Below are 20,325 nucleotides of genomic sequence, written 5' to 3'. Positions count from 1 at the left end.
GAGAAATCATCCGCTGCCTGCTGTATGATATGTATCTAAAAATGTGATTTTCTTCTAAGTCTTTTCCCTCAACAGTTTTAAAGAAGGAAACCCATGAGTTTAGACTGGATATTAGGAAAAATTTCTTTACAGAAAGGGTTATCAAGTATTGGAAAAGGCTACCCAGGGAAGTGGTTGAGTCACCATCCCTGGAGGTATTTAAAAGACACGTAGATAAGGTGCTGAGGGATATGGTTTAATGGTGGACTTGGTAGTGCTAGGTTGACAGTTGGACTTGATGATCTTAAAGGTCTTTTCCTAAATGATTCTATGATTCTAAGTTAGGTTAGGAAAGCCTTTTTTTGACATAAACTCCTCAAGATCTTTCAAAAATGAAGAGGGGAAGCTCATGAGGAGAGTCATCCGCTAACACTGTGCACATAGACCAAGGGTAAGCCATGTACTAACATACTGTGCACTCAGACCAAGAATCCCTTGCTAGTCATCTCTCCACAAAGTCAGCAAAGAGATTTCTTTGAATAAATATTTGACTAAATATTGAAGAAAGAACAGCTGGAAAAAACATGAAGGAAAGTGAATTAATGAAGTACCAGGTCTTCATTTTTAATATGTTAGCTCCTGGCTCCGTACTGAAATGTGTGTTGACCACTTGTACAGAAGGAGCTCACGGCAAATAATTTGTCTTGTCATATACCGTGGAAGCCACAAAATGAGCTGTATTAGCTGCAGTGCACAAAAATAGGGACAACAAAGTTTTAACTGTTCCTAGCCAGGTACTGTCCAGACCTCAGGGCCCCAGCAGAGCCTGTTGCATCGGCTCAGCACAAAACATGACAAGGCCTTGACTCCTCATCTCTCTGTTTCACTTGAGCAAATGTGTTAATAGGTCTAATGCCATCTTATTTTCTCACTTTGGTTCGACAGAAGGTGACCAGACAACGAGTGTGAGGTCATTTTGGAAAAAGGAGGACTGCTGAGGTAAGGGTCACTGAAGAGGCAAGGTGGCAAGAGTTCAGGATCTTGCCTCCTGGGAAAACTAAAGTTTGCACTCTGTTTTCTACATTTTTACAAATTCCTTGTCATGACTTGTATCTCCACCTTTTTAGCCCATTTATGCTCCTTGCTGGAGATCATCTCTGCCTAGTTTGGTGGATAGGGAGAAATGTCCAAAACTGCAAAAAGACATGCAGTTGTGTTTAGAGAGATGTAGATGGAACATGTCACCATTACTGCCCACAATTGTCAAATATAATTGCAGTGTCTTCTTCAGGGATAAGTTCACTTTCTTCTGTGGAATAGAGAGGCTCAAAGTTGCTGTAACCTGTGCTAACCGCTTACAGCTGCAAATCAAAGAGCTGCTGCTGCAGCTGGACAGCCACAGGGGGCAATGTAAAGAGCAATGCTTCTATGCTCCTAGACAGTGGTTGCAATTATAGTTGCATAGGAACTGTCACAGCAGTTGCCTCTCTGAGAGGATCCTCCAGGAGGATGAATCTGCTTATTCTAGATTTACTTTTGACAGCAGATTTGGCTCAGCTAGTAAATTACCATCAGATCAAAATATGCAGAGCTGAACAATCCCCAGCTGTCTACAACAAATTCTTCTTAGTTTTACTCCTTGTTTTGCTTACTGCACATTCCCAACACCTTTGCTTATTCGGAGCTCCAGAATATCTAGGCATGTGCCCAGAAGAGAAACTTCTACAGCCTCATTTCCAGATGCAGTGGAAAAGTCAAGTTAGATTCTTTCACTGTAGCATTGATGGATACTTGTTTGATCTGAAAGGGGCAGATTGGGTCAGCGTGTGCTACCTCAGCATCCAGGACTCTCTGTTCTAAATTCAAAGCAACCTTGCAGAAAAGGAGAGACTTCTGAGTGCAGCCGTCATCCTCCGTGTGCAAATACTCACCATCCCATTAGCAGCAGAGTAAGACTGGCCATTTTGTGAGAGTGCCAAAAAGACAGAAGGCCATCTGGTGCTATAGACTAATCTAACAGCACTGAAGTCAATACAGCCTGGTTGGTATACAGTACATAAGGCTCTCTTGCAGACAGATTAGTCCCTGTAGTCAGGAGAGACTGGATGTTACATTATCTGCACTACAGAAGCAAACGCTGACAAGCTGTAAGAGACAAGCTGGCAACGTGACCCTCAGAAAGAGCAAAGAGTAGGAAGCTGATCATAGGTAGATTTCTTCGGGATGAGAAATTATGAAAAGAAAGTGTCTGAATGTATTGGACTCAGCTGCAAATTAATGTGTGTAAATTCCTGCCTGGCATAACTTAAGATGTGTTATCATTTGTACAGGTAGTTTGCAGAAGCGTAAAGTTGTTATGAAGATAATATGGAAAGAAAGGGAGGAAACTGAGCTTCAATTGCAAAGAGTAAAAGATTAGTGCCAACACATGCAATCACACCAGCATAACCCAATGTCTCAGTGGTCTGCAGTGTTCATTGCATTAAATGTGGTAATACCATATGCTTCTACAAACACACGGTACTGAAAGACAGTACATTTATACACACAATATGTCACTTTCCTGAGTGGGAGAGCAGGATCAACTACCATATTTGAGGGCAGAACATGCAGTTAGGTAAAAGTGTATGCAGTTATCCAGTGAACTGCAGACCAATAGTTTGCTTTCAATAGCTGGTAAATTATTTGCGTTGGTGACTATAAAATACTTAGAATATAATGGGATCTATATACTATGAGCTCTCCGAAGGAGATAATCTGTTAAATTTTTTTGACTGAGTCAGTAGTATAGTATGAAGGTCTCATAAGGCCTTTTCCAAACCCTTCATAAAGAGCAATTAAAGAACTAAGTAGGCAAAGAGGGGGAGGAGGAGACAAAGTAGTTGCACAGATCAAAAATGGTGAAGTAATAAACAAAAAGAAAGAAAAATGGTTGCTATGGCATGAGGTTATCCATGGTGTGCCACAAGGTTCCATCCTCGGGCATCTGTTGTTTATCAACTATCTGGAAAGTGTTTTGCTGACACTCCAAAATTATTTAAGTTGATCAAGACCAGAGAAACTGTGAAAAACTTTGGAGGCCTTAAGCAAGTTGAGTGAATAGAAAATATGATGGCAGATGAAACCAAATGCTGGCAAATCTCTTTAGCACACTTTAAAGGAAATCACTGGAACTGCTCACTTTCCTGGGTTCTAAACTGACTGTATCTCAGAAAAAGACTAAACAAACACTGTACATAGACCAAAGAAGACCATTACTCATGAAGAAGTGGTGGCAGAAAAAGTAAGCAGTTACTGGGCTATACACAAAATATAATGGTAATAGAAGAGAAATACAATAATGTATGTCTATGTATTGTAATTTAGTTAACTAAATAAATCACTTGTCAGCTGGAACACTGTGCACAATTTTAATTACCCCTATCAAAGGGGATAGAAGAATTAACTCGGATAAAAATTAGTAGAAACACACTGAAAGACTCTCCTGTGTTTGTCTTAGACAGAAGGCAAGTAAGTGGGGACACAAGAAAAGAATCACAATAATAAATAACATGCTGTCAATACAGGAACAAGGGGGCATTCACTGAAACGGAAATTTAGTGGCAATTTCAAAGTGGCAATAGGAAACTCTTTTTCACACAAAGCAAAATTATATATAATTATAATGTTAAATATTAAACAACAGATAATTATTTCAGGGACATATATCAACCAGCAATTAGAGCTTTTGGAAGCCCACTCTTCTACACAGACAACCAGCTCCCCAGCAATATACTGCCAGGCTTCTTGCACTTTCTTTGACATATTTAGTACTAGCTACTATTCAAGGTAGGACAATATGCTTTGTGTCTGATTTACTTTGTGCACTTCTGTGGATATTTATCAGAATAAAAATGATTAGTACTGTATAGAGTACATATTGTCATTGAAGCTATCTATCTGTTGAATGATTTTATTTTAAAACTTTGCTTCTTGATCTGTTTCCACCTATTTTTAACTGGAAATAAAAAGCAAGGAAACCAGCAGCACAGAACATATTTCTGCCTCATTATATTTCTCATTTGTTGTTGAAGTGTTGTAAATTCCCTTTTCCCTAATAGGGGTTTGAGTCGGGGAGATGGAGATCATAATGAGTATTTTTTTTGGCCATTAAATTGTTATTATTGATAGAAGATAGCTATTTACGTAACACATTCACTTAATCACTCACACATGCACTTATAGTTACCAGTTGTAGCAACAGTTGGGAGACCAACCCTACTGTGTACTCAGAAGCAGAGTACCATGCTGAAGCACCAACGGCTTCTAGGTAGTTCTTCAGAAAGTCCTTCAGGGAGTCCTTTGTTTCATGAGATGTGCATATAATCCTGTACTCTTTTCATACAGCAGCCACTGCGTCCCAGGATGTGGACCAAGTTATACAACCCACTGTTGATACCACTGCGTCAATTCAGCGGACTTTAGGTGCCCTGAGTTTATTGGTTCTTGCAAATTCAACATGACTACTTGTCTCCAGATCTTATCCTAAGGAAACTTTCACAAAGTGCCTTCTCAGCACTTACTTTTCCCCTCCTTTGTTTGTAGATACTTAGTATCTAGAGTTAACACAGGTTTATGAGAAGGTATTGATTCAATCAATCCTGCCTTGACTTTTGTGCCATGGCTTATGAGCAGAGGCAGTGCAAAGACACTTCTGTTGACCAACTTCTTGTGCAGGGGAAGTTGCTCTCCCCATATGCATTACTGAAGTGTGGATATAAGCCAGAGTTGAAAAGGATCAGCTGAAATGGCAGGAGGGGATGGATCTATCAGAAGATTTTTTAGCAACAGAAGCGTCCAAGTTTTCTCTGGAAAGTTGTGTTCATGCCATATCTTTAAAGTCTGTGGTATTAACACTTAACCAGAACAGCCTGTTGTACAGCATGTCCTATACCCCAGCTTCTTGTACGCACATCTTCAGAGCATTCTTCTGTGAAATAACATATAAATTAATATTGGTCATACCACATATGCCCATGTAGCGCATTCAATAGTTCTGGTCCTTGCTCCACAAAGGCAGTGCAAAATAATATCAGAGATATCAAAATATATTCATACTACTAATCTTTGCCAACACCTTGGGTTTTATGCTGTGTCCTGCTTTAGATGTCACTGCATTCATTGAGACCTGCAAAGAGGGGAAAGTCTGGGTTAAATTTTACATAAAATCATGGAATAATTGATGTTGCCTAAGGACCAAACTAAAGGTTGCCTAAAGGATCAACACTTAAATCAGACCTGACTTGTAAGTTAGATCAGGTTGCTTAGGGCTTTGAACAGTCATGTTCTGAAGATCACCAAGGATGGAGATTCCGTGATCGGTCTGAGCCCGTATTCCAGTGTTGGCCCACCATCACTATGATATTCTTGATAGCCTTCTACAACATATGCTTCTCTAATCACCTTTCTGACCCTCCACTGGATTTGCTCCTGCATGTCACAGAATCACAGCACGGCTGAAGTTGGAAGTGACCTCTGATGGTCATCTGGTCCAATGGTCCTGCTCAACCAGGGCCGTCTGGAGCTGGTTGCCTAGGACTATGTCCAGACAGCTTTTGAATATCTCCAAGGATGGAGACACCACAACCTCTCTGGGCAACCTGTGTCAGTGCTCAGTCACCCTCATAGCAAAAAAATTATTCCTTATGTTCAGAGGGACTCTCCTGTGTTGCAGTAGGTGCCCATTGCCTCTTGTCCTGTCACTGGGTATCAAGGGAAAAGCCTGGCTCTGTCCTCATTGCACTCTCCCTTCAGGTATTTGTATACATTGGCAAGATCCCCCATATACATGGGTAAGACACCTATCTTACCAGACTCCCCATATGCAAATATTTTACTTGTACCACAGCCCCTCAAACTGGACATAGACTTCCAGAAGTGATCTCACAGGTACCAAATAGTGGGAAATGGTCATTTTCCTCAACCTACTGCCCACCATTTTACTAATGTGGTATGTGGTTAGCTTTCATCAGCACACTGTTGACTCATGGTTAAGGACCAGAATGTCATATGAACACTTATATATATGACCACTTCGACACTCATAACATGGTGAGAACGCCCAAATGTTCCCATTTCCACATATATCTACTGAGAAATTCCCTGGAGTTGTCTGGAAAAACTATAGCACATATGCAAAATATGTACCCATCACACATGCCAATGAATACTAAATATAATACTTGCAGTTTTTATCTTCTTTGGATTGCAGTGGATGACCTCCAAAAATGGCGATTACGACACATGACAAATTCTATAAAAAAAAAAAAACAGCCTGAAAACAGTAGTGCTTTACAATGTACAAGGATGTATTTGAGAAAAAAACCCCCACAAATTGGCTGTGGATTAACAGACTAACCAGTGGTATCTTCTTTCAGCACTGTGTGACATTACATGTGCTTGCTTCCATGTGAAGTTTCCTCCTTCAGAATGTGATCCAGGCAGTATCAGGCCTTGAGTGACATGCAGGCATTTAGTGAAGCATCTGCCTTGGTGCATAAAGAATGAACAAGCCAGCTTTTCTGATGGTGCCTTTTAGGAAGTCCTTTACAGGTAGAATGGAGAATCAGGCCTGTAAAGTTGCAAGCTGAAGAAGGATATGCTTGCTGAAGTTGAAGAAGCAGAGAGACTGAAGCTAAGCCTGCAAGGGACACTGATGGTTCCTGTGTGGTCATGCAGAAGGAGAAGGTAGCAAGACTTGTTGATGCTGCAGGAGGAATCATAGAATCATTTAGGTTGGAAAAGACCTTTAAGATCACCAAGTCCAACTGGTAGCACTAGCATTGCCAAGTCCACCACTAAACCGTGTCCCTAAGCACCACATCTACATGTATGTCTTTTAAATATCTCCAGGGGTGGTGACTCAGCCACTTCCCTGGGAAGCCTGTTCCTATGCTTGACAACTCTTTCACTGAAGAAATTCCTAATACCCTAATATCCAATCTAAACCTCTAAATGGCAACTTGAGGCCATTTCCTCTTGTCCTATCACTTGTTGCTTGGGAAAAGAGACTGACCCCCACCTCGCTACAACTTCCTTTCAGGCAGTTGTAGAGATCAATAAGGTCTCCCCTCAGGCTCCTTTTCTCTAGGCTAAACATACCCAGTTGCCTCAGCCACTCCTCATGAGACTTGTGCTCTAGACCCTTCACCAGCCAGACTGAGTTCTAGTTGGGCTTTGGGCCTTCTGATTTTCTGCCTGCATAACCTCATGACCTCCTTGTAGTCTTCCTGAGTGGCCTGTCCCTTCTTCCAAAGTCCATAAACTCTCTTTTTCCCCCTGAGTTCCAGCCAAAGCTCTCTGTTCAGCCAGGCTGGTCTTCTTCGCCGCTGGCTTGTCTTTTGGCACATGGGGATGCCCTCCTCCTGCACCTTTAAGAGTTCCTTCTTGAAGAATGTCCAGCCGTTCTGGACTCTGCCCTTCAGGACTGCCTCCCACGGGATTGATTCTGTTAACCAGACTCCTAAACAGCCCAAAGTCTGTCCTCCAAAAGTCCAAGGCAGCAGTTCCATTGACCTCCCTCCTTACTTCTCCAAGAACTGAAAACTCTTATCATTATGTGGTTGCTATGCCCAAGACAGCCTTCAACCGTCACATCACCCACAAGTCTTTCTCTGTTCACAAACCGCAGGTCCAGCAGGGCACTTTCCACCAGGTTGAGTTGGCTCACTCACCAGCTATGTCAGGAAGTTATATTCCACACACTCCAGGAACCTCCTAGACTGCTTCCTCTCCGTTCTCTTTTATTTCCGGCAGACATGTGGTAAGTTGAAGTCCTCCGTGAGAACAAGGGCTAGCAATTGTGAGACTTCTCCCAGCTGCTTATAGAATATTTCGTCTGCTTCTTCATCCTCTTTGGGTGGTCTGTTACAGACTCCCACCATGATATCTGTCTTGTTGGCCTTCTCCTTGATTCTTACCCATAAACACTCAAACCTCTCATCACCGTCTAGATCACCATCACCAGCTCTAGACATTCAAAACACTCCCTAACATACAGGGCTACCCTACCGTCTCTCCTTCCTTGCCTGTTTCTTCTGAAGAGTTTATAGCCATCCATTGCCCCACTCCAGTTGTGCAAGTCATCCCAACATGTTTCTGTGTTGCCAACTATATTAGAGTTTTCCTGCTGCACAATGGTTTCCAGCTCCTCCTGTTTGTTGCCCATACTGTGTGTATTGGTGTAGAGGCACTTCAGATGGGCTGTTGTCTGTGTCACCTTCTTAGAGGAACACCTTTTAATTCCTTTGAGGTATTTCCCTGATGTTTCCCTGTTGGGTCCTATTACGTTGGAGCCCCTGGCTCATCTCTGTAAGAAGGAGAAGATGTAAAGAGAGGAACAGCTGTAAATACCCCCGATATTTGAAATCCAGAGCAGAGACCACCAAAAAACCTGATGTTCTTTCTGTGATGTATTTATTAATTGGATTTATATCCAATCTACTCCAAATCTACTCCACAGCAGGAAGGAGGAAGGTACAAGACAAAAAAGGAGGCAAAGTCAGGATTCTGATAGGAGGGAAGGGGGAATGGCGTGACAAAAAAGAATACACTATTAAAACAAATATATACTGAACAAATATATCCTATGCTATGTGCAAGTTTGAAGAGATATGTAAATCAGGCAAGAAGAGAAAAATTTTTCTTGAGCTATACCAAATTGTGTGTCATGTTTTGTGCAAACATGAACTCATAAGCCCATAGATGTACAGAAAAGAACAGGGCATTTAATCTCTCTGATCTTTTGCTATATTCTTTTAGCTGTTAAGTCAACTGATATGTAATGTTTACTTCCAGCATGTGTTATAAACACTGTTTCCCAGTTCTTTTAATTCTTACCAAGAAACCGAAGTGCATACTTCATCATACCAGTGGCGACGCTAATCAGTGGGTGCCACTGTGCCCCAGACGTAAGCAACCTAGTCAAAATGCTTATCCATGTTTTTAAGAGTAAAACTTTTTCTGTAACTGCTAGCAAACACAATGGTCAGCAAGATGAGACCCCTGAGTGATGATAATTTTAATTGAAATTAATCTCATTATATTTATTTTCATTTATGTTTTATATGGTTTTAATTGGATTTGCAGAAAATAAAAATATAGGCACACGTGTATTTTTTGCTTCACAGATTTAATACACTCCCTGTGCAGATCACTTCAAATATGGGCAAAATTCAAGGAGTGAAAAAATGTCACATTTAATTAGGACTACCAAGATAGCAGTGGTGAGGTACACTCCTCTGAAGCTGTTGAGAGAAAATTATATGCATTTCATATTGCTTAAAAAAGACTGTATTCTGAGCTAGACTAGTATGAATCCAGAGCACTCCACTGGAGTTATGCTGGTGTAAACCTGGAGAGACTGAAATCCAGACCTGTCCCAAAGCATGCCTTTCATTCTGTAATTTTATAGAGAGTAGGTTCTCAAACAATATACACTGGAATAAACAAGAAAATAATTCCAACACCATCATTAGAGTTATTTGTGATATATAACTACAGGAATGAAAACAGAATCCTGTCCTCAGAACTACAAATATTCCTGCTGAGTCTTTTCTTGGGATGGAAACAGATGGTTGATGCATCAAGGCCAGATTTTAATCTCAGCTGCAATCATGTAAGTCTGAAGCTGTTTTGCTGAAGGCTTTGCAGGGGCTTGTTTTCACAATAGAAAGTGGTCAGTGGCTGAAGGTATTCCCAGTCTCCGCCTTGTTTTCATTGGCATGCTGTCCCCTTGGGGATTTGGGTTAAAATAAAACAATTAATAAAACATGACTTTTTCAACTTGGATCAATTCCTTGATTTAATCCACAAAACTGACTCCCAAACACTTGCACCAGCACAACTTGGAGGGTGATGTCCCATGACAAACACCAGAGCAACTGGGACAGGAATACTATTTAGTCAACAAACATGAAACTGCAGCCTCGGGAGGTTACCCACGATCTGAGAACTAACACAATAATGTAAAGCAAGAACTCAGGCTAGGAAAGGGAGAGAACAAGTTAGAGGCTACTTGATAATTTAGAAGTCTCTAAACTGTATACACCTGATGAAATTTGCTATGGCCTATAGCTCATAGGGAACTGGATAAAGTAATTCAAAGCCATTAGCAATTATTTTTTATAACCTCAAAGATAAAAGAACTTTTAAAAGACTGGAAATAGGTAAGCACCATGCTGTTTTCCACAGGGAGAAAGAGGAGCTGATAATCATTTTAACCCAACGTATGTGTAGGTAGTCAATGGGCAGGGCTGTCACACTTTGTCCCACACCTCTGGCCACCTGCCTAGCGTTAGCACTGGCATTTTTGCAGCTATGTAGTAAGCCAGGTCAAGGGACTGATTTGTCTGAAAACGCTTCCCACCTCCCTCTCTATCCCACTCCTCCCAGCTGGGTTAGCTCTGCTGGATCAAATCCTTAATTTTACTTGGTGTGTGGCTGTGTGGACACCAATGCCACACAAGGAAAAAGGGACAAGGAAATGACGTGAAGGAGGAAAACAGCCCAGCCTGACCTTACTTTGGTAACACAACCACACGATCATACCCAGCAGCTGGCCAGCCTAGCTCAGTTCAACAAGTAATCACACAAGATATTTATAAGCCCAGGATCTAACAGGGAGAAAAGCAACAGGATACATTTGTTAAGACTAAATCAGGTCAGGCCAACCTAATTTCCAACTATGACAAGTAACAGGCCTCTTAGCCAGGAGAGAAGTAGCACCCGTGCTATAATTAAATGTCACTTACATTCTGCCACTATTCTCTGTGACAATCTTGTAATGCTGGTAGGGTAACATGGCCTGGGCAACTAACTGCTAGATGGGCATGCTTAGATGTTAGTTCTCTGTGATTGAAGCTGGAATGTAAAATGATGAATCTACACGTAAAATATGAACAAAGTCAGATGAAAATATCACCATCAACATAGCTGAGATAACCATTTCAACATCATCATAGGGGAGCAATATTTCAATATAGACAGGAGCTAGAAAAAAACAGACTTTCTTTATACTACTTTCATTTGTGACAGAGACATAATGACTAACAAACTGTCAGAGTTATACTTCCTGTGTTTGGCCAACTGGCGTTTCTTTTTTCGTGGCTTATAATTCAACTGTCTTAGAACTGCGCCCTTTCTGGTATTGGTTCCTTGTCACTGGGATTGTATCAATCACATCCCAAGGGAATCCAGCAGGAAAAAACCAAAAAGAGCCAACATAGAAGTAGGACTTCTGTTTCTTCAACAATAACTTAAACTTCATGTTTTAAGCAATAACTGAACTGACATACCCACTAGAGTCTACTTCTCTTAAATGCAGATATATACTTGGTTATATAGAAAAGTACTTACATTTTATGGTTTAAAGAAGACTTTTAAACTATTCTGCTATTTTTAAGTACTTTAACACATTTTGCCTTTCATACAAATAGGCAGGTTTTTTTCTATTTTCATTTAAAAGAGACATTGTGATTGCTATATTGATATGGCTGGTATATCTCTGCACATGAAGATTTAGTTCTTTTCAACACATTTCTAAAATATCTGAAGAAATTTTATATAAATGATAAGTAATATCATCCACTTAAGCCTAGAGTGAACTTAAAGATTTTTCTAATTACTACGTTAGAAACCCTTGTCTCTGGAAATGCAGAATATCTTCTGGAGTTGACATGTATGTTCCAAATCTGGGATATGAGTTTGACTATCTCTGTTTTTTATATTTCTCAAAGGAATGTCAAAGAATGCCTGTTATTGTAGCACTTACTTTTCTTTCTCTCAATTCTCCATAGTCTTTCTGTATTAGCATAATTAAACCTCAGTTTATTTTTGTTTGTTTTCTTGTTAAATCATCACTTAAATTCCAATTTCTTTAACATGAAATCGGTCAATCATTTTTGTTCAGTATCTTCTGATCTATCTTGACTATTAGGTGGCATATAGGTCATATTTGACTTCAGCACTATTTAAAGCTCTATAGCTATTTGATCTGACTCATTTGTGAGTCCACCTACATTTAAGCATTTTGCACATTTAATACAGATACATTTAAGGTTTTTTTTTAACATTAATATCCCTACAATAACAGTTGAATATTCTAAGTCCCACTGTACATTAAAAACCAGAGAAGATGATACAAAACTCCCTTGAATATCACACTTTGTTAAACCCACCAGAAATTCAGTGTTCTAGTTACTTTCCCCCTTGGTTCCTCCGATAAATGCAGTCATCTGCGAGGGTATTACCATGACAGAAAACAGTTGGGAGCTATAATTACTGTGGCTAAGAAAAAGATCCCTACAAACCTTCCCCGAATGGTATAAGGACGAGCAGATCTAATGTAAACTTACAAATGAACAGCTGAATACATGTATCCTTGTACTTTTGTGTTGGATTTGTGTTAATCTTTGAAGTGTGACAAACTATGAGATAACAAAAGTAACTTAGCTGAAGAGATTTCCACCAGCTTTGTAAATGTGCTGCTAAATATCTCCTAGATACATAAAAACTTCGCAAAATAACATGTTTTTATATTGTACATATGCTACACACTCAGAAGAGAGACTGTGAATGATGGCATATCCCGTTAGTCACAGGAGATGTATTCAAGCTGCTTTCTCTATCAAATCAGTATATCCCTGCCAGCTCATCATTTACCAAGCAGCCTTCTCACTGGGGTTGCTTGCTTAGGTCTGAGTCATTAGTTGTGGGTGAAGTTTTGCATATGAAAGTACCTCCAATACCAGAAAAAAATGTCTCCAACATGAAACCCAAAAATAAGTAATATGTACCATTCCTTTTACAATACACAGTTGTTAATTTTTTACTGGTGCACTCTACTCTGTGTGATATAAACCAAATCAGTACAAGGCCTGGCAATTCCATAGTGGCTTTTTACTGTGAAATGATACTCTCTTTCAGTTACACCAGCTATATGAAAATAGCTTTCCTTTACTATTCAATTTTGCACTGGTGTATGTGGATGAGGAACCAAATCTTTTCTGAATATCATTTCATATCATCTTTTTCTCCCCTGAATGTCTTCATAAGCTGAAATCTAAAAAAACCTTTGGAGACCAGAGCAACTATGGTAAAATAAGTCCCTGTCTGTCCATGTTCACAGTGCACAGAGCCCACAATTCCTTCCCATGGCACCGTGATGAGTATGGTTTGCAAACCCCTTCCATTTCCATGGATTAGAATCCACACACGAGACCCATGGGAGAGCATGGGAAACTGAGATGACACATGGAGCTGACACAAGATGGGTTGTTGATTCCAGGTAAAAAGCACAGTTCTGTGTTGATTAAATGTCCCCCAGCCACAGCCACAACAAAGCATCATTCTCACAAAGATGCCTAAAGCGCACTCATGGTGTCTACTTTTCTAAGGGCAAAAAACAGGGTGAAACCCAGCTCCTGCTGAAGTCAGCCGGAGCTTTGGCACTGACTTAACAGAATCAGCATTTCACCCTAGGACATCCTCCCTGTTGCAGGTTAGCGAGGAGAACTGTGAGCTTTAAGCCTCTGTCATCTCTCCAGACTTCATTCGCCAACCATTCAGTTAGACCCAACCTCATGAAGAACTGCAGCTGCAGCATGCAGCCGGCGCTCACGCACTGCAGTTTCTCACTCCATTCCACTGACAATCTAAAGAGAGTAAAACATTACTCACCAATTACACTGGTTTCTAAGGAATTTACTTGGAAAATGCACAAACTGCACCACCACTCGGTCAAGCCACTGGCGCTTCTGCTCACAAAGCTCTCTTTCCCTTTACCAGTGTTGCCTCATTCTGTGTTGCACTAGTAAAAGAAAAACAAACTTTTGAACAGTTTTCTAACCGTGAACATGCCTTGCATCCTTTCACCGTAACTAATGCCAGCAGAACTGGTATTTTCCATTTGCAAGGTAACATGAAGTTTACTAATAAACATTTTACCTTAAAGTATTGCACAAATCTCCCATGAAATAATCGTGTTTTAGCAGAGTCATGTTTCAGAATGTCGGGATTTCTCCCCCACACTTTTTTTTTCTGTTAACTGGCCTATAGAAACAGTATTTTTTTTAATCCTGTGACTTCTGGTGTCTCCTGCAGATGAAGAGTGTGAGCACACTGTTGTTTTTATGTTGCCTGAAGCCACATCAAAATAATTAACAATTATGTTGAACTCAGCAATTATACTGCACCGAATACTTTTCAAGGGCTGTGCAAATATTAATTCAGGCTTCATGAATCTCAATTTCTACAACTTAAGTCATGTCATGCCTGTTTAGTACTCTGAATGGAGACCTTCCGTCCTGCCCTCCCAAATCCCAGAAGTTCAGAAGGGAATTATTTGAGAGATCCAATGGATGGTGCTATCCAGAAAAAGAGGAAACAGTTTCAGAATGCAAATTTTCAGAAGATTAAAAAAGCTCTCCTTTTCATGGAGTTATGCTTAGCCTGCTTTTCTCAATACCATTTCCAAAAGCTTCTTGAAACAGCATGAAAACCATGTTTTCATATGGGAAACCAACAACAGACATTAACAATCATAATACAATTTTTTTTTTTGGGGGGGGGGAAGGGAAGGCAATTTATTTCACTGATTATTTTGTTTTTCAATCTACATGTATTCTTGTAACAGTTCATGATGGCATCGCTTCCTGAGCACCATTGATAAGTCAGAGATACACTGATACCAGCACCACCAGGTGGCCTCTTTCATGTGAAGTGCAAAACCAACATCTGAACCACTACCGAGTTCCCTCAACATTTTGGAGAGTGGTACTGATGGAAATAATAATATTAATTACTAGTAAATTTTGTTTTCCACCTGAGTTCTTCTACAGTTCAAAATGATACAAACACAAGGATGGGAAAAATGCAGTGCTGTTGCTAAAAACCCACCCACAAAACCAACCCAATGTATTTAAAATAAACACATTTTTTAAAGTTATCACAGGAAATTTCAGGTTTGGTCTAAATTAGCAATTCAGACTGCTGGTAATTTATCTCTCCAGCTACTCATGTTTATTGCATGGAGCACGCCATGCCAATCTCCATACATTTTGATCAAGAATGAAATGGCTAATAAGGCGGACAGTTAAGCTACTGTCATTAGATCTCCAAGCTGATACTGCATTGAGATTAACGGGATATTTCTGAACTCTCAGAGATGCAATTGCAAGCTTGCAGACAGGTAAAGGAGCTTCATTACAACACTTGGTATTTGGTTTCTCTTTGTGTCTCCACATGACTCTATACACCTCTAGAACTGCCCAGATTTTAAACTGATGAGGATCACTTACAAACTGGAAGAGGATGGAATTTCAGAGTTTTTCTTCGTAACTATATGATCAGGTTCTCAGTTATTCCAAGGGGGTTTAATGTGAATGAGACTGAAGTCCTTACAGATGATTTTTGCTTTAATGAAAACCTAAATTTTGGAGCACAGATGGCAGTTGAAAAAAAAAGAAGAAAAAGAAACAGCATGACAACCTACTGTAAGGCAACTCACCCCAGTTCTTGGATACAGCAATTTTAAAGTGTTTTCCAATATTGCTATATATTACTAACAGTTCCACTGTACCAGGAATGTGATGAGACTAATAAAAAGCTTTTATGTGAAGTGAATACTTTTCAAACTGCCCCTTAGAATGAAGATTTCTATGCAGATGCAATTTGTTATGGTTTCTGGGCTATATTGTATGGCTCATTTAATTCCAACCATACAGTTTTATATTGTCATATATTTTATTTTATTAAAAACAAAGCTGAGTTAAAACACCAGGCACATTATTTTGCCTCTTTTGAAATAAGAGGTGTGAAATTCTGCCATTCTTACTCAGTTGTTACGCTTTCAAACTTTCAGAATACAGTTTTTGCTTTGCTTCAAAAGCCAGACTTGTCCAAATCACTTGCAATCACGAAGTTTTCCAGACATACAGGTTGGAAAACTAAAGTGCTTTTAACAGCTGCGTCCCAAGTTCAGAATGTAGGTCTCCGCATGCTTTGTTAGCCCTGAGGAGGGAAGCAGGGACTTCAACATTTTGGCTATGTCTTCCACTGTTTGCATTTTACTGTCACAGCGGCTGCTGCTGCTGCTGCTAAGGATGACATCTGATGTTGACATCAGACATTGGGGAGATGGAACAGACTTTCAATATCTGCACTCAGTCACTAGGAGAAAAAGCCTTGACAAGAGCCACCACAAAAGGAGATAATCTCCTCCTTTGCCTCTTTCACCTTCCATCACCTCCTCTTGCAAAAGCCGGAAAGCTTCAGAGGAAGGCAGGCTAATGAGTCACCCCTGAGCCCCACTTTTAATTCATTTATGCTCTACCTTAGGGGAGTCTCTCCACCAGCACAACTGATAGTGTAAATAAATAATTCCTATTTTGCAAAAAAGTCATATTTATTGAAGTCATTCTAAATATTGCAAGCATGCAACCACATACTGACATTTCTCATTCTTTCCAACTGAAAACCTGCCTACATCAAAGGAAGAAAATACTAACAGAAAGACATAGCGGTAGCCCTGTAACCCACTTCAGTTTTAACAAGTTAAAGAGAGAACTACCACATGATTATCTTTATGGCCCTACACTTATTAAGTGAAAATGCACTGAATACAGGACTTCCTGAAGTGTAGAAGTTTTCAGAGAGCTTGATGCTGCATTCCTTATGACTGTTATACAGAATCTACCTACATGAGTCACCTGCTTGCAATGGATCAAGTAATTTGTTGTTCAACAGAGGTGCTGCTAGGTCTGATCAAGCCTTACTTTCTTAATTATTAAAATTAATAAAAAACTAAAAAAGCAACCACTGCAAATTGGTTGAATTTGCCCATGTTAGCTCTTGTTTAACCACATTCAGTGTTAATATGATACAAAGCTTATCTGAGTCGGAAGGCTTCCTAGAATTTCTGTAAAATACAAAATATTAAACACTTCAGCAACATAACAATGCTCATTCTAATATGAAAGAACTGAGTTAGGCACATGAAGGAGTAAGAAAAAGGAGTTTTTGCAGCAGTATGGCAAGCATATGCTCCCATCCTCTCCAAAAAGCCATTGTGCAAGCTATTTGGTGGGGCAGGCTGCTGGATTTGGTGTTGATGGATCCAACAGATTTATTGTCTTTCAAATTTATGTCAGCTGCAGCAAAACAAAGAAGTATGTCAGTATTTTAAATTACCCATCTTTTTCCATTCTCAAAAAGTATTTCAGCACTAGTCAAAGTTTCAAGTCCTCTGAGACTTTTTTATACCTCTCAATTCATCTATGTCTCTTCAGTACTCATACATGTAGTTCCAGCCAGGGCAGGTACACAGTTCTGTTGCACATCATTCAGTCTTAAAATTCAAGATTTGGTGATAAGCCAAAGAGATTATTTTTTTTTCTGAGGGAGCTCTGTAGTTTTCTTTTGAGAGAGAAGAGGAATGAAAGGGGAATCCCAGAAATTCCCCTCCCATTAGCTCTGTGCTTGAAGTATTATTAACACTTTCACTTTCTCACTCCTACTCTCACCATTTGAATCTGGGTCATAACAGCATGCCTACCCTTCAGTACCCTGAGTGGGTGGTTGTTTTGGCTGGCGCTAAGGCATACTTGCTTTGTGACACAGAGTGCCCTTATGGTGACACATACCTGTCCTTTTCAGTTGCATTTCATACTTTTTTTATCAACTCGTTTGTTTTAAAAGACAGACTAGAGAGTGGAATTTGTGTTATTCAGTATTCACATTGTTCTAACAATGTGTGAAAGGAAAAGCCACAAAATATTTTAGCCTATTCTTTTCACAACACTGGATTATTCCCTATAGCATCTTTTTTTTCTCTTTCCAAACACCTTTTTCTTACTAAAATACTGTAATACATGCCCTACCCTCAAATACTACAATGCATGCCTGAAGTCTCAGATTGGGCCTCTAGTACTAGAGTCCCAAATGAAGAATTTGAAGAGCTAGAATTAAACTACAGTAGAAATTAAACTCTGTTAATGGCAGGCTGCCTATCTAAAGAAAGTGTCAGACTTATAAGAACTCCTGTATGAAAAGAAAAAAGGGACCAAACAAACCCGCGAAAGAAGCCCGATCTTCATATATCCCTGTTAGCAGAACAACAACATCAAGGGTCCGTTGCAGAAAAGGTTTAAGTTATGTGCAGCAGAATGGGAATGACACCTGTAGATTTATGCTTTTCCAAACAAGTAAAGTCTTTTATTGACTCTTTGTGTATCCAGTCATGATGCTTCTTTCTGTGCTCTTTTAGGGGTGGAAAGAATCTGTGAGCAAATAATCACAGACTTTTGGAAAAGAAGCAGAAAGATAAGATGCTATTTTTCCAAACTAAAACATCTACCTTTCTGAGTATGATTCTAACAAAGATAAAGATGAGAGATTATTCTACAAGGTTCTGTTCTACCTTCCCAGTTATTGTGAAATGGTCATTAACAAATTGGCAAATCTTCTAAACAGCTGCTATTTCAAAATTTCTTTAAAATGAGTACCAACAGCCTGTTCAAAGTACTTCACACCTGCTTTTTTAGCTAACATACCAAGTAGAGACAAATTATTGCTTGTGTAGTTATTATATATGATATTAAAACATAATCCTAAAATTCTATAAATAGACGTATACTGTTTGCTTTTACTATTATCACAAAGCAAATGCAACATTTGCAACCTGGGTAATTAGCACCAGGGCTGTTCTTTCTAAATTGCAAGTGAGTATCTCTATGCCATCCTTTTTCTTTGCATCCAATTAAGGCTAATGCATACTTCCCTACAAGAATTTGCAAGCTGTACCGAGAAATAATGCAGTGTTAGTTTTGTAATTTAGTGCACAGGGCACATTTGTGCTAAAGCTCTGTAAACTGGGCCCGTGGTCAAAAGGAGCAATTAGCACTTTGTTAGTATGCAATGATGTACTAATCTACACAGTCCCCAAAAGCAATTGTCTATTCCTTTTGCCCTCACATACAAATTTTCTACAGTATGCACCACTCTGCCCCTAAAATAGCCCATCATTGCACAGTTGCTGTAAAACAGGTCTCCTATGATTAGAATCTGCATATCAATTAGAATTTATTTATTGGAAAAAAATGTTGTACCAATAATCCTTTTTTCTGTGTTGAGATAGCTGCACAGTTCTCTGAAAGTGTTAAACAACTACGACTGTTGTATTAAAGAGTAAAAAGGGGCAAATTTAGGTGACAGAATATTTCCATCTGAACCTCCTCTAAAGGTTGCTCCTAACTAAAAATAGACTGTTGCAAGCCACAGTCTCCAGGAAAATAAGCCTAGTGCTAAAATTGGCTTGACAGTAAAAATCATAGAAGCTACCAATAACACTGACAACTGTCAAACAGTGGACTAAAACCTACTTTTCAGTGAGTATTCCACATCCCCCTCTTGTGGCTGATATGTAAAGGATGTGAATCTATCACAGGTATCAGCTAAATTATATTTTAATATAGACCGGCTTTGTGATAGTCACCAGAGATGGTCCAGAGTGAGGGCGGCAAAAATCAAGGAGGAAAACAAGGCAGCATATTGCCAAGCATCTGAGAGGGACTACTGCCTGTTGGTAAAGGCCTGGTTTCAAAGGCTATTTTCCAAAACTCAGGCTTATCATAAGGTATCTCAACTGGGGCAACCACCAGCCAAAACACCTCCAGCCTCTAACCAGTTTGGAAAATCTTGGCAGTGCAATATGTACCTACCTGTTAAGGTATCATTTGTCTAGAAGCAGGCTAAGACTACAGTTTCATATTTACCCAGCAAAATTTACAAGGCTGATAGAATCTACCACAGGGTTACATTTTCCCAAATGAGTTGGAAAACTAGGATGTTAGCTCCCTCGGAAGAAAGGCAATGCATAAGGCGGCATAGCGTCTCCATAATAGCAGACTACTATACAATTAGGATGAGTTGAACATCACTATCCAGCTAGGTAGTGTGGAAGTTCAATCCTCAAGTGAAAGGAGAAAATAGAAAGGAAAGCTCCATGAACTGACAGCACAGTCAGTAGCTTTAACAGAATGATCCTTCATGGGGATCTCTAAATAAAAAAGATATCCTTCATAGTCACTGCCCACATACCTGTCTCTGATCTTATGCAAAAGAGCTCTTTGGCTCTTCAGTCTAAGAGAACAAGAGGCACAATCTGGCCTTTGATGGAAGAAAGGGAAGAACAATGAAAAGGAGGTTCATGTAGTTGTAGTAGGCTGACAGAGCTTTTCTCCTTTCTCATTTCTTTCCTATTACACCTGTCATTAGTATGCATTCAGTTCAAAGAGATTCTGGTATCCAGTT

This window comes from Rissa tridactyla, chromosome 2, assembly GCF_028500815.1.
Source record: "Rissa tridactyla isolate bRisTri1 chromosome 2, bRisTri1.patW.cur.20221130, whole genome shotgun sequence".
Classification (NCBI taxonomy): domain Eukaryota; kingdom Metazoa; phylum Chordata; class Aves; order Charadriiformes; family Laridae; genus Rissa; species Rissa tridactyla.
This window is presented reverse-complemented; position numbering follows the sequence as displayed.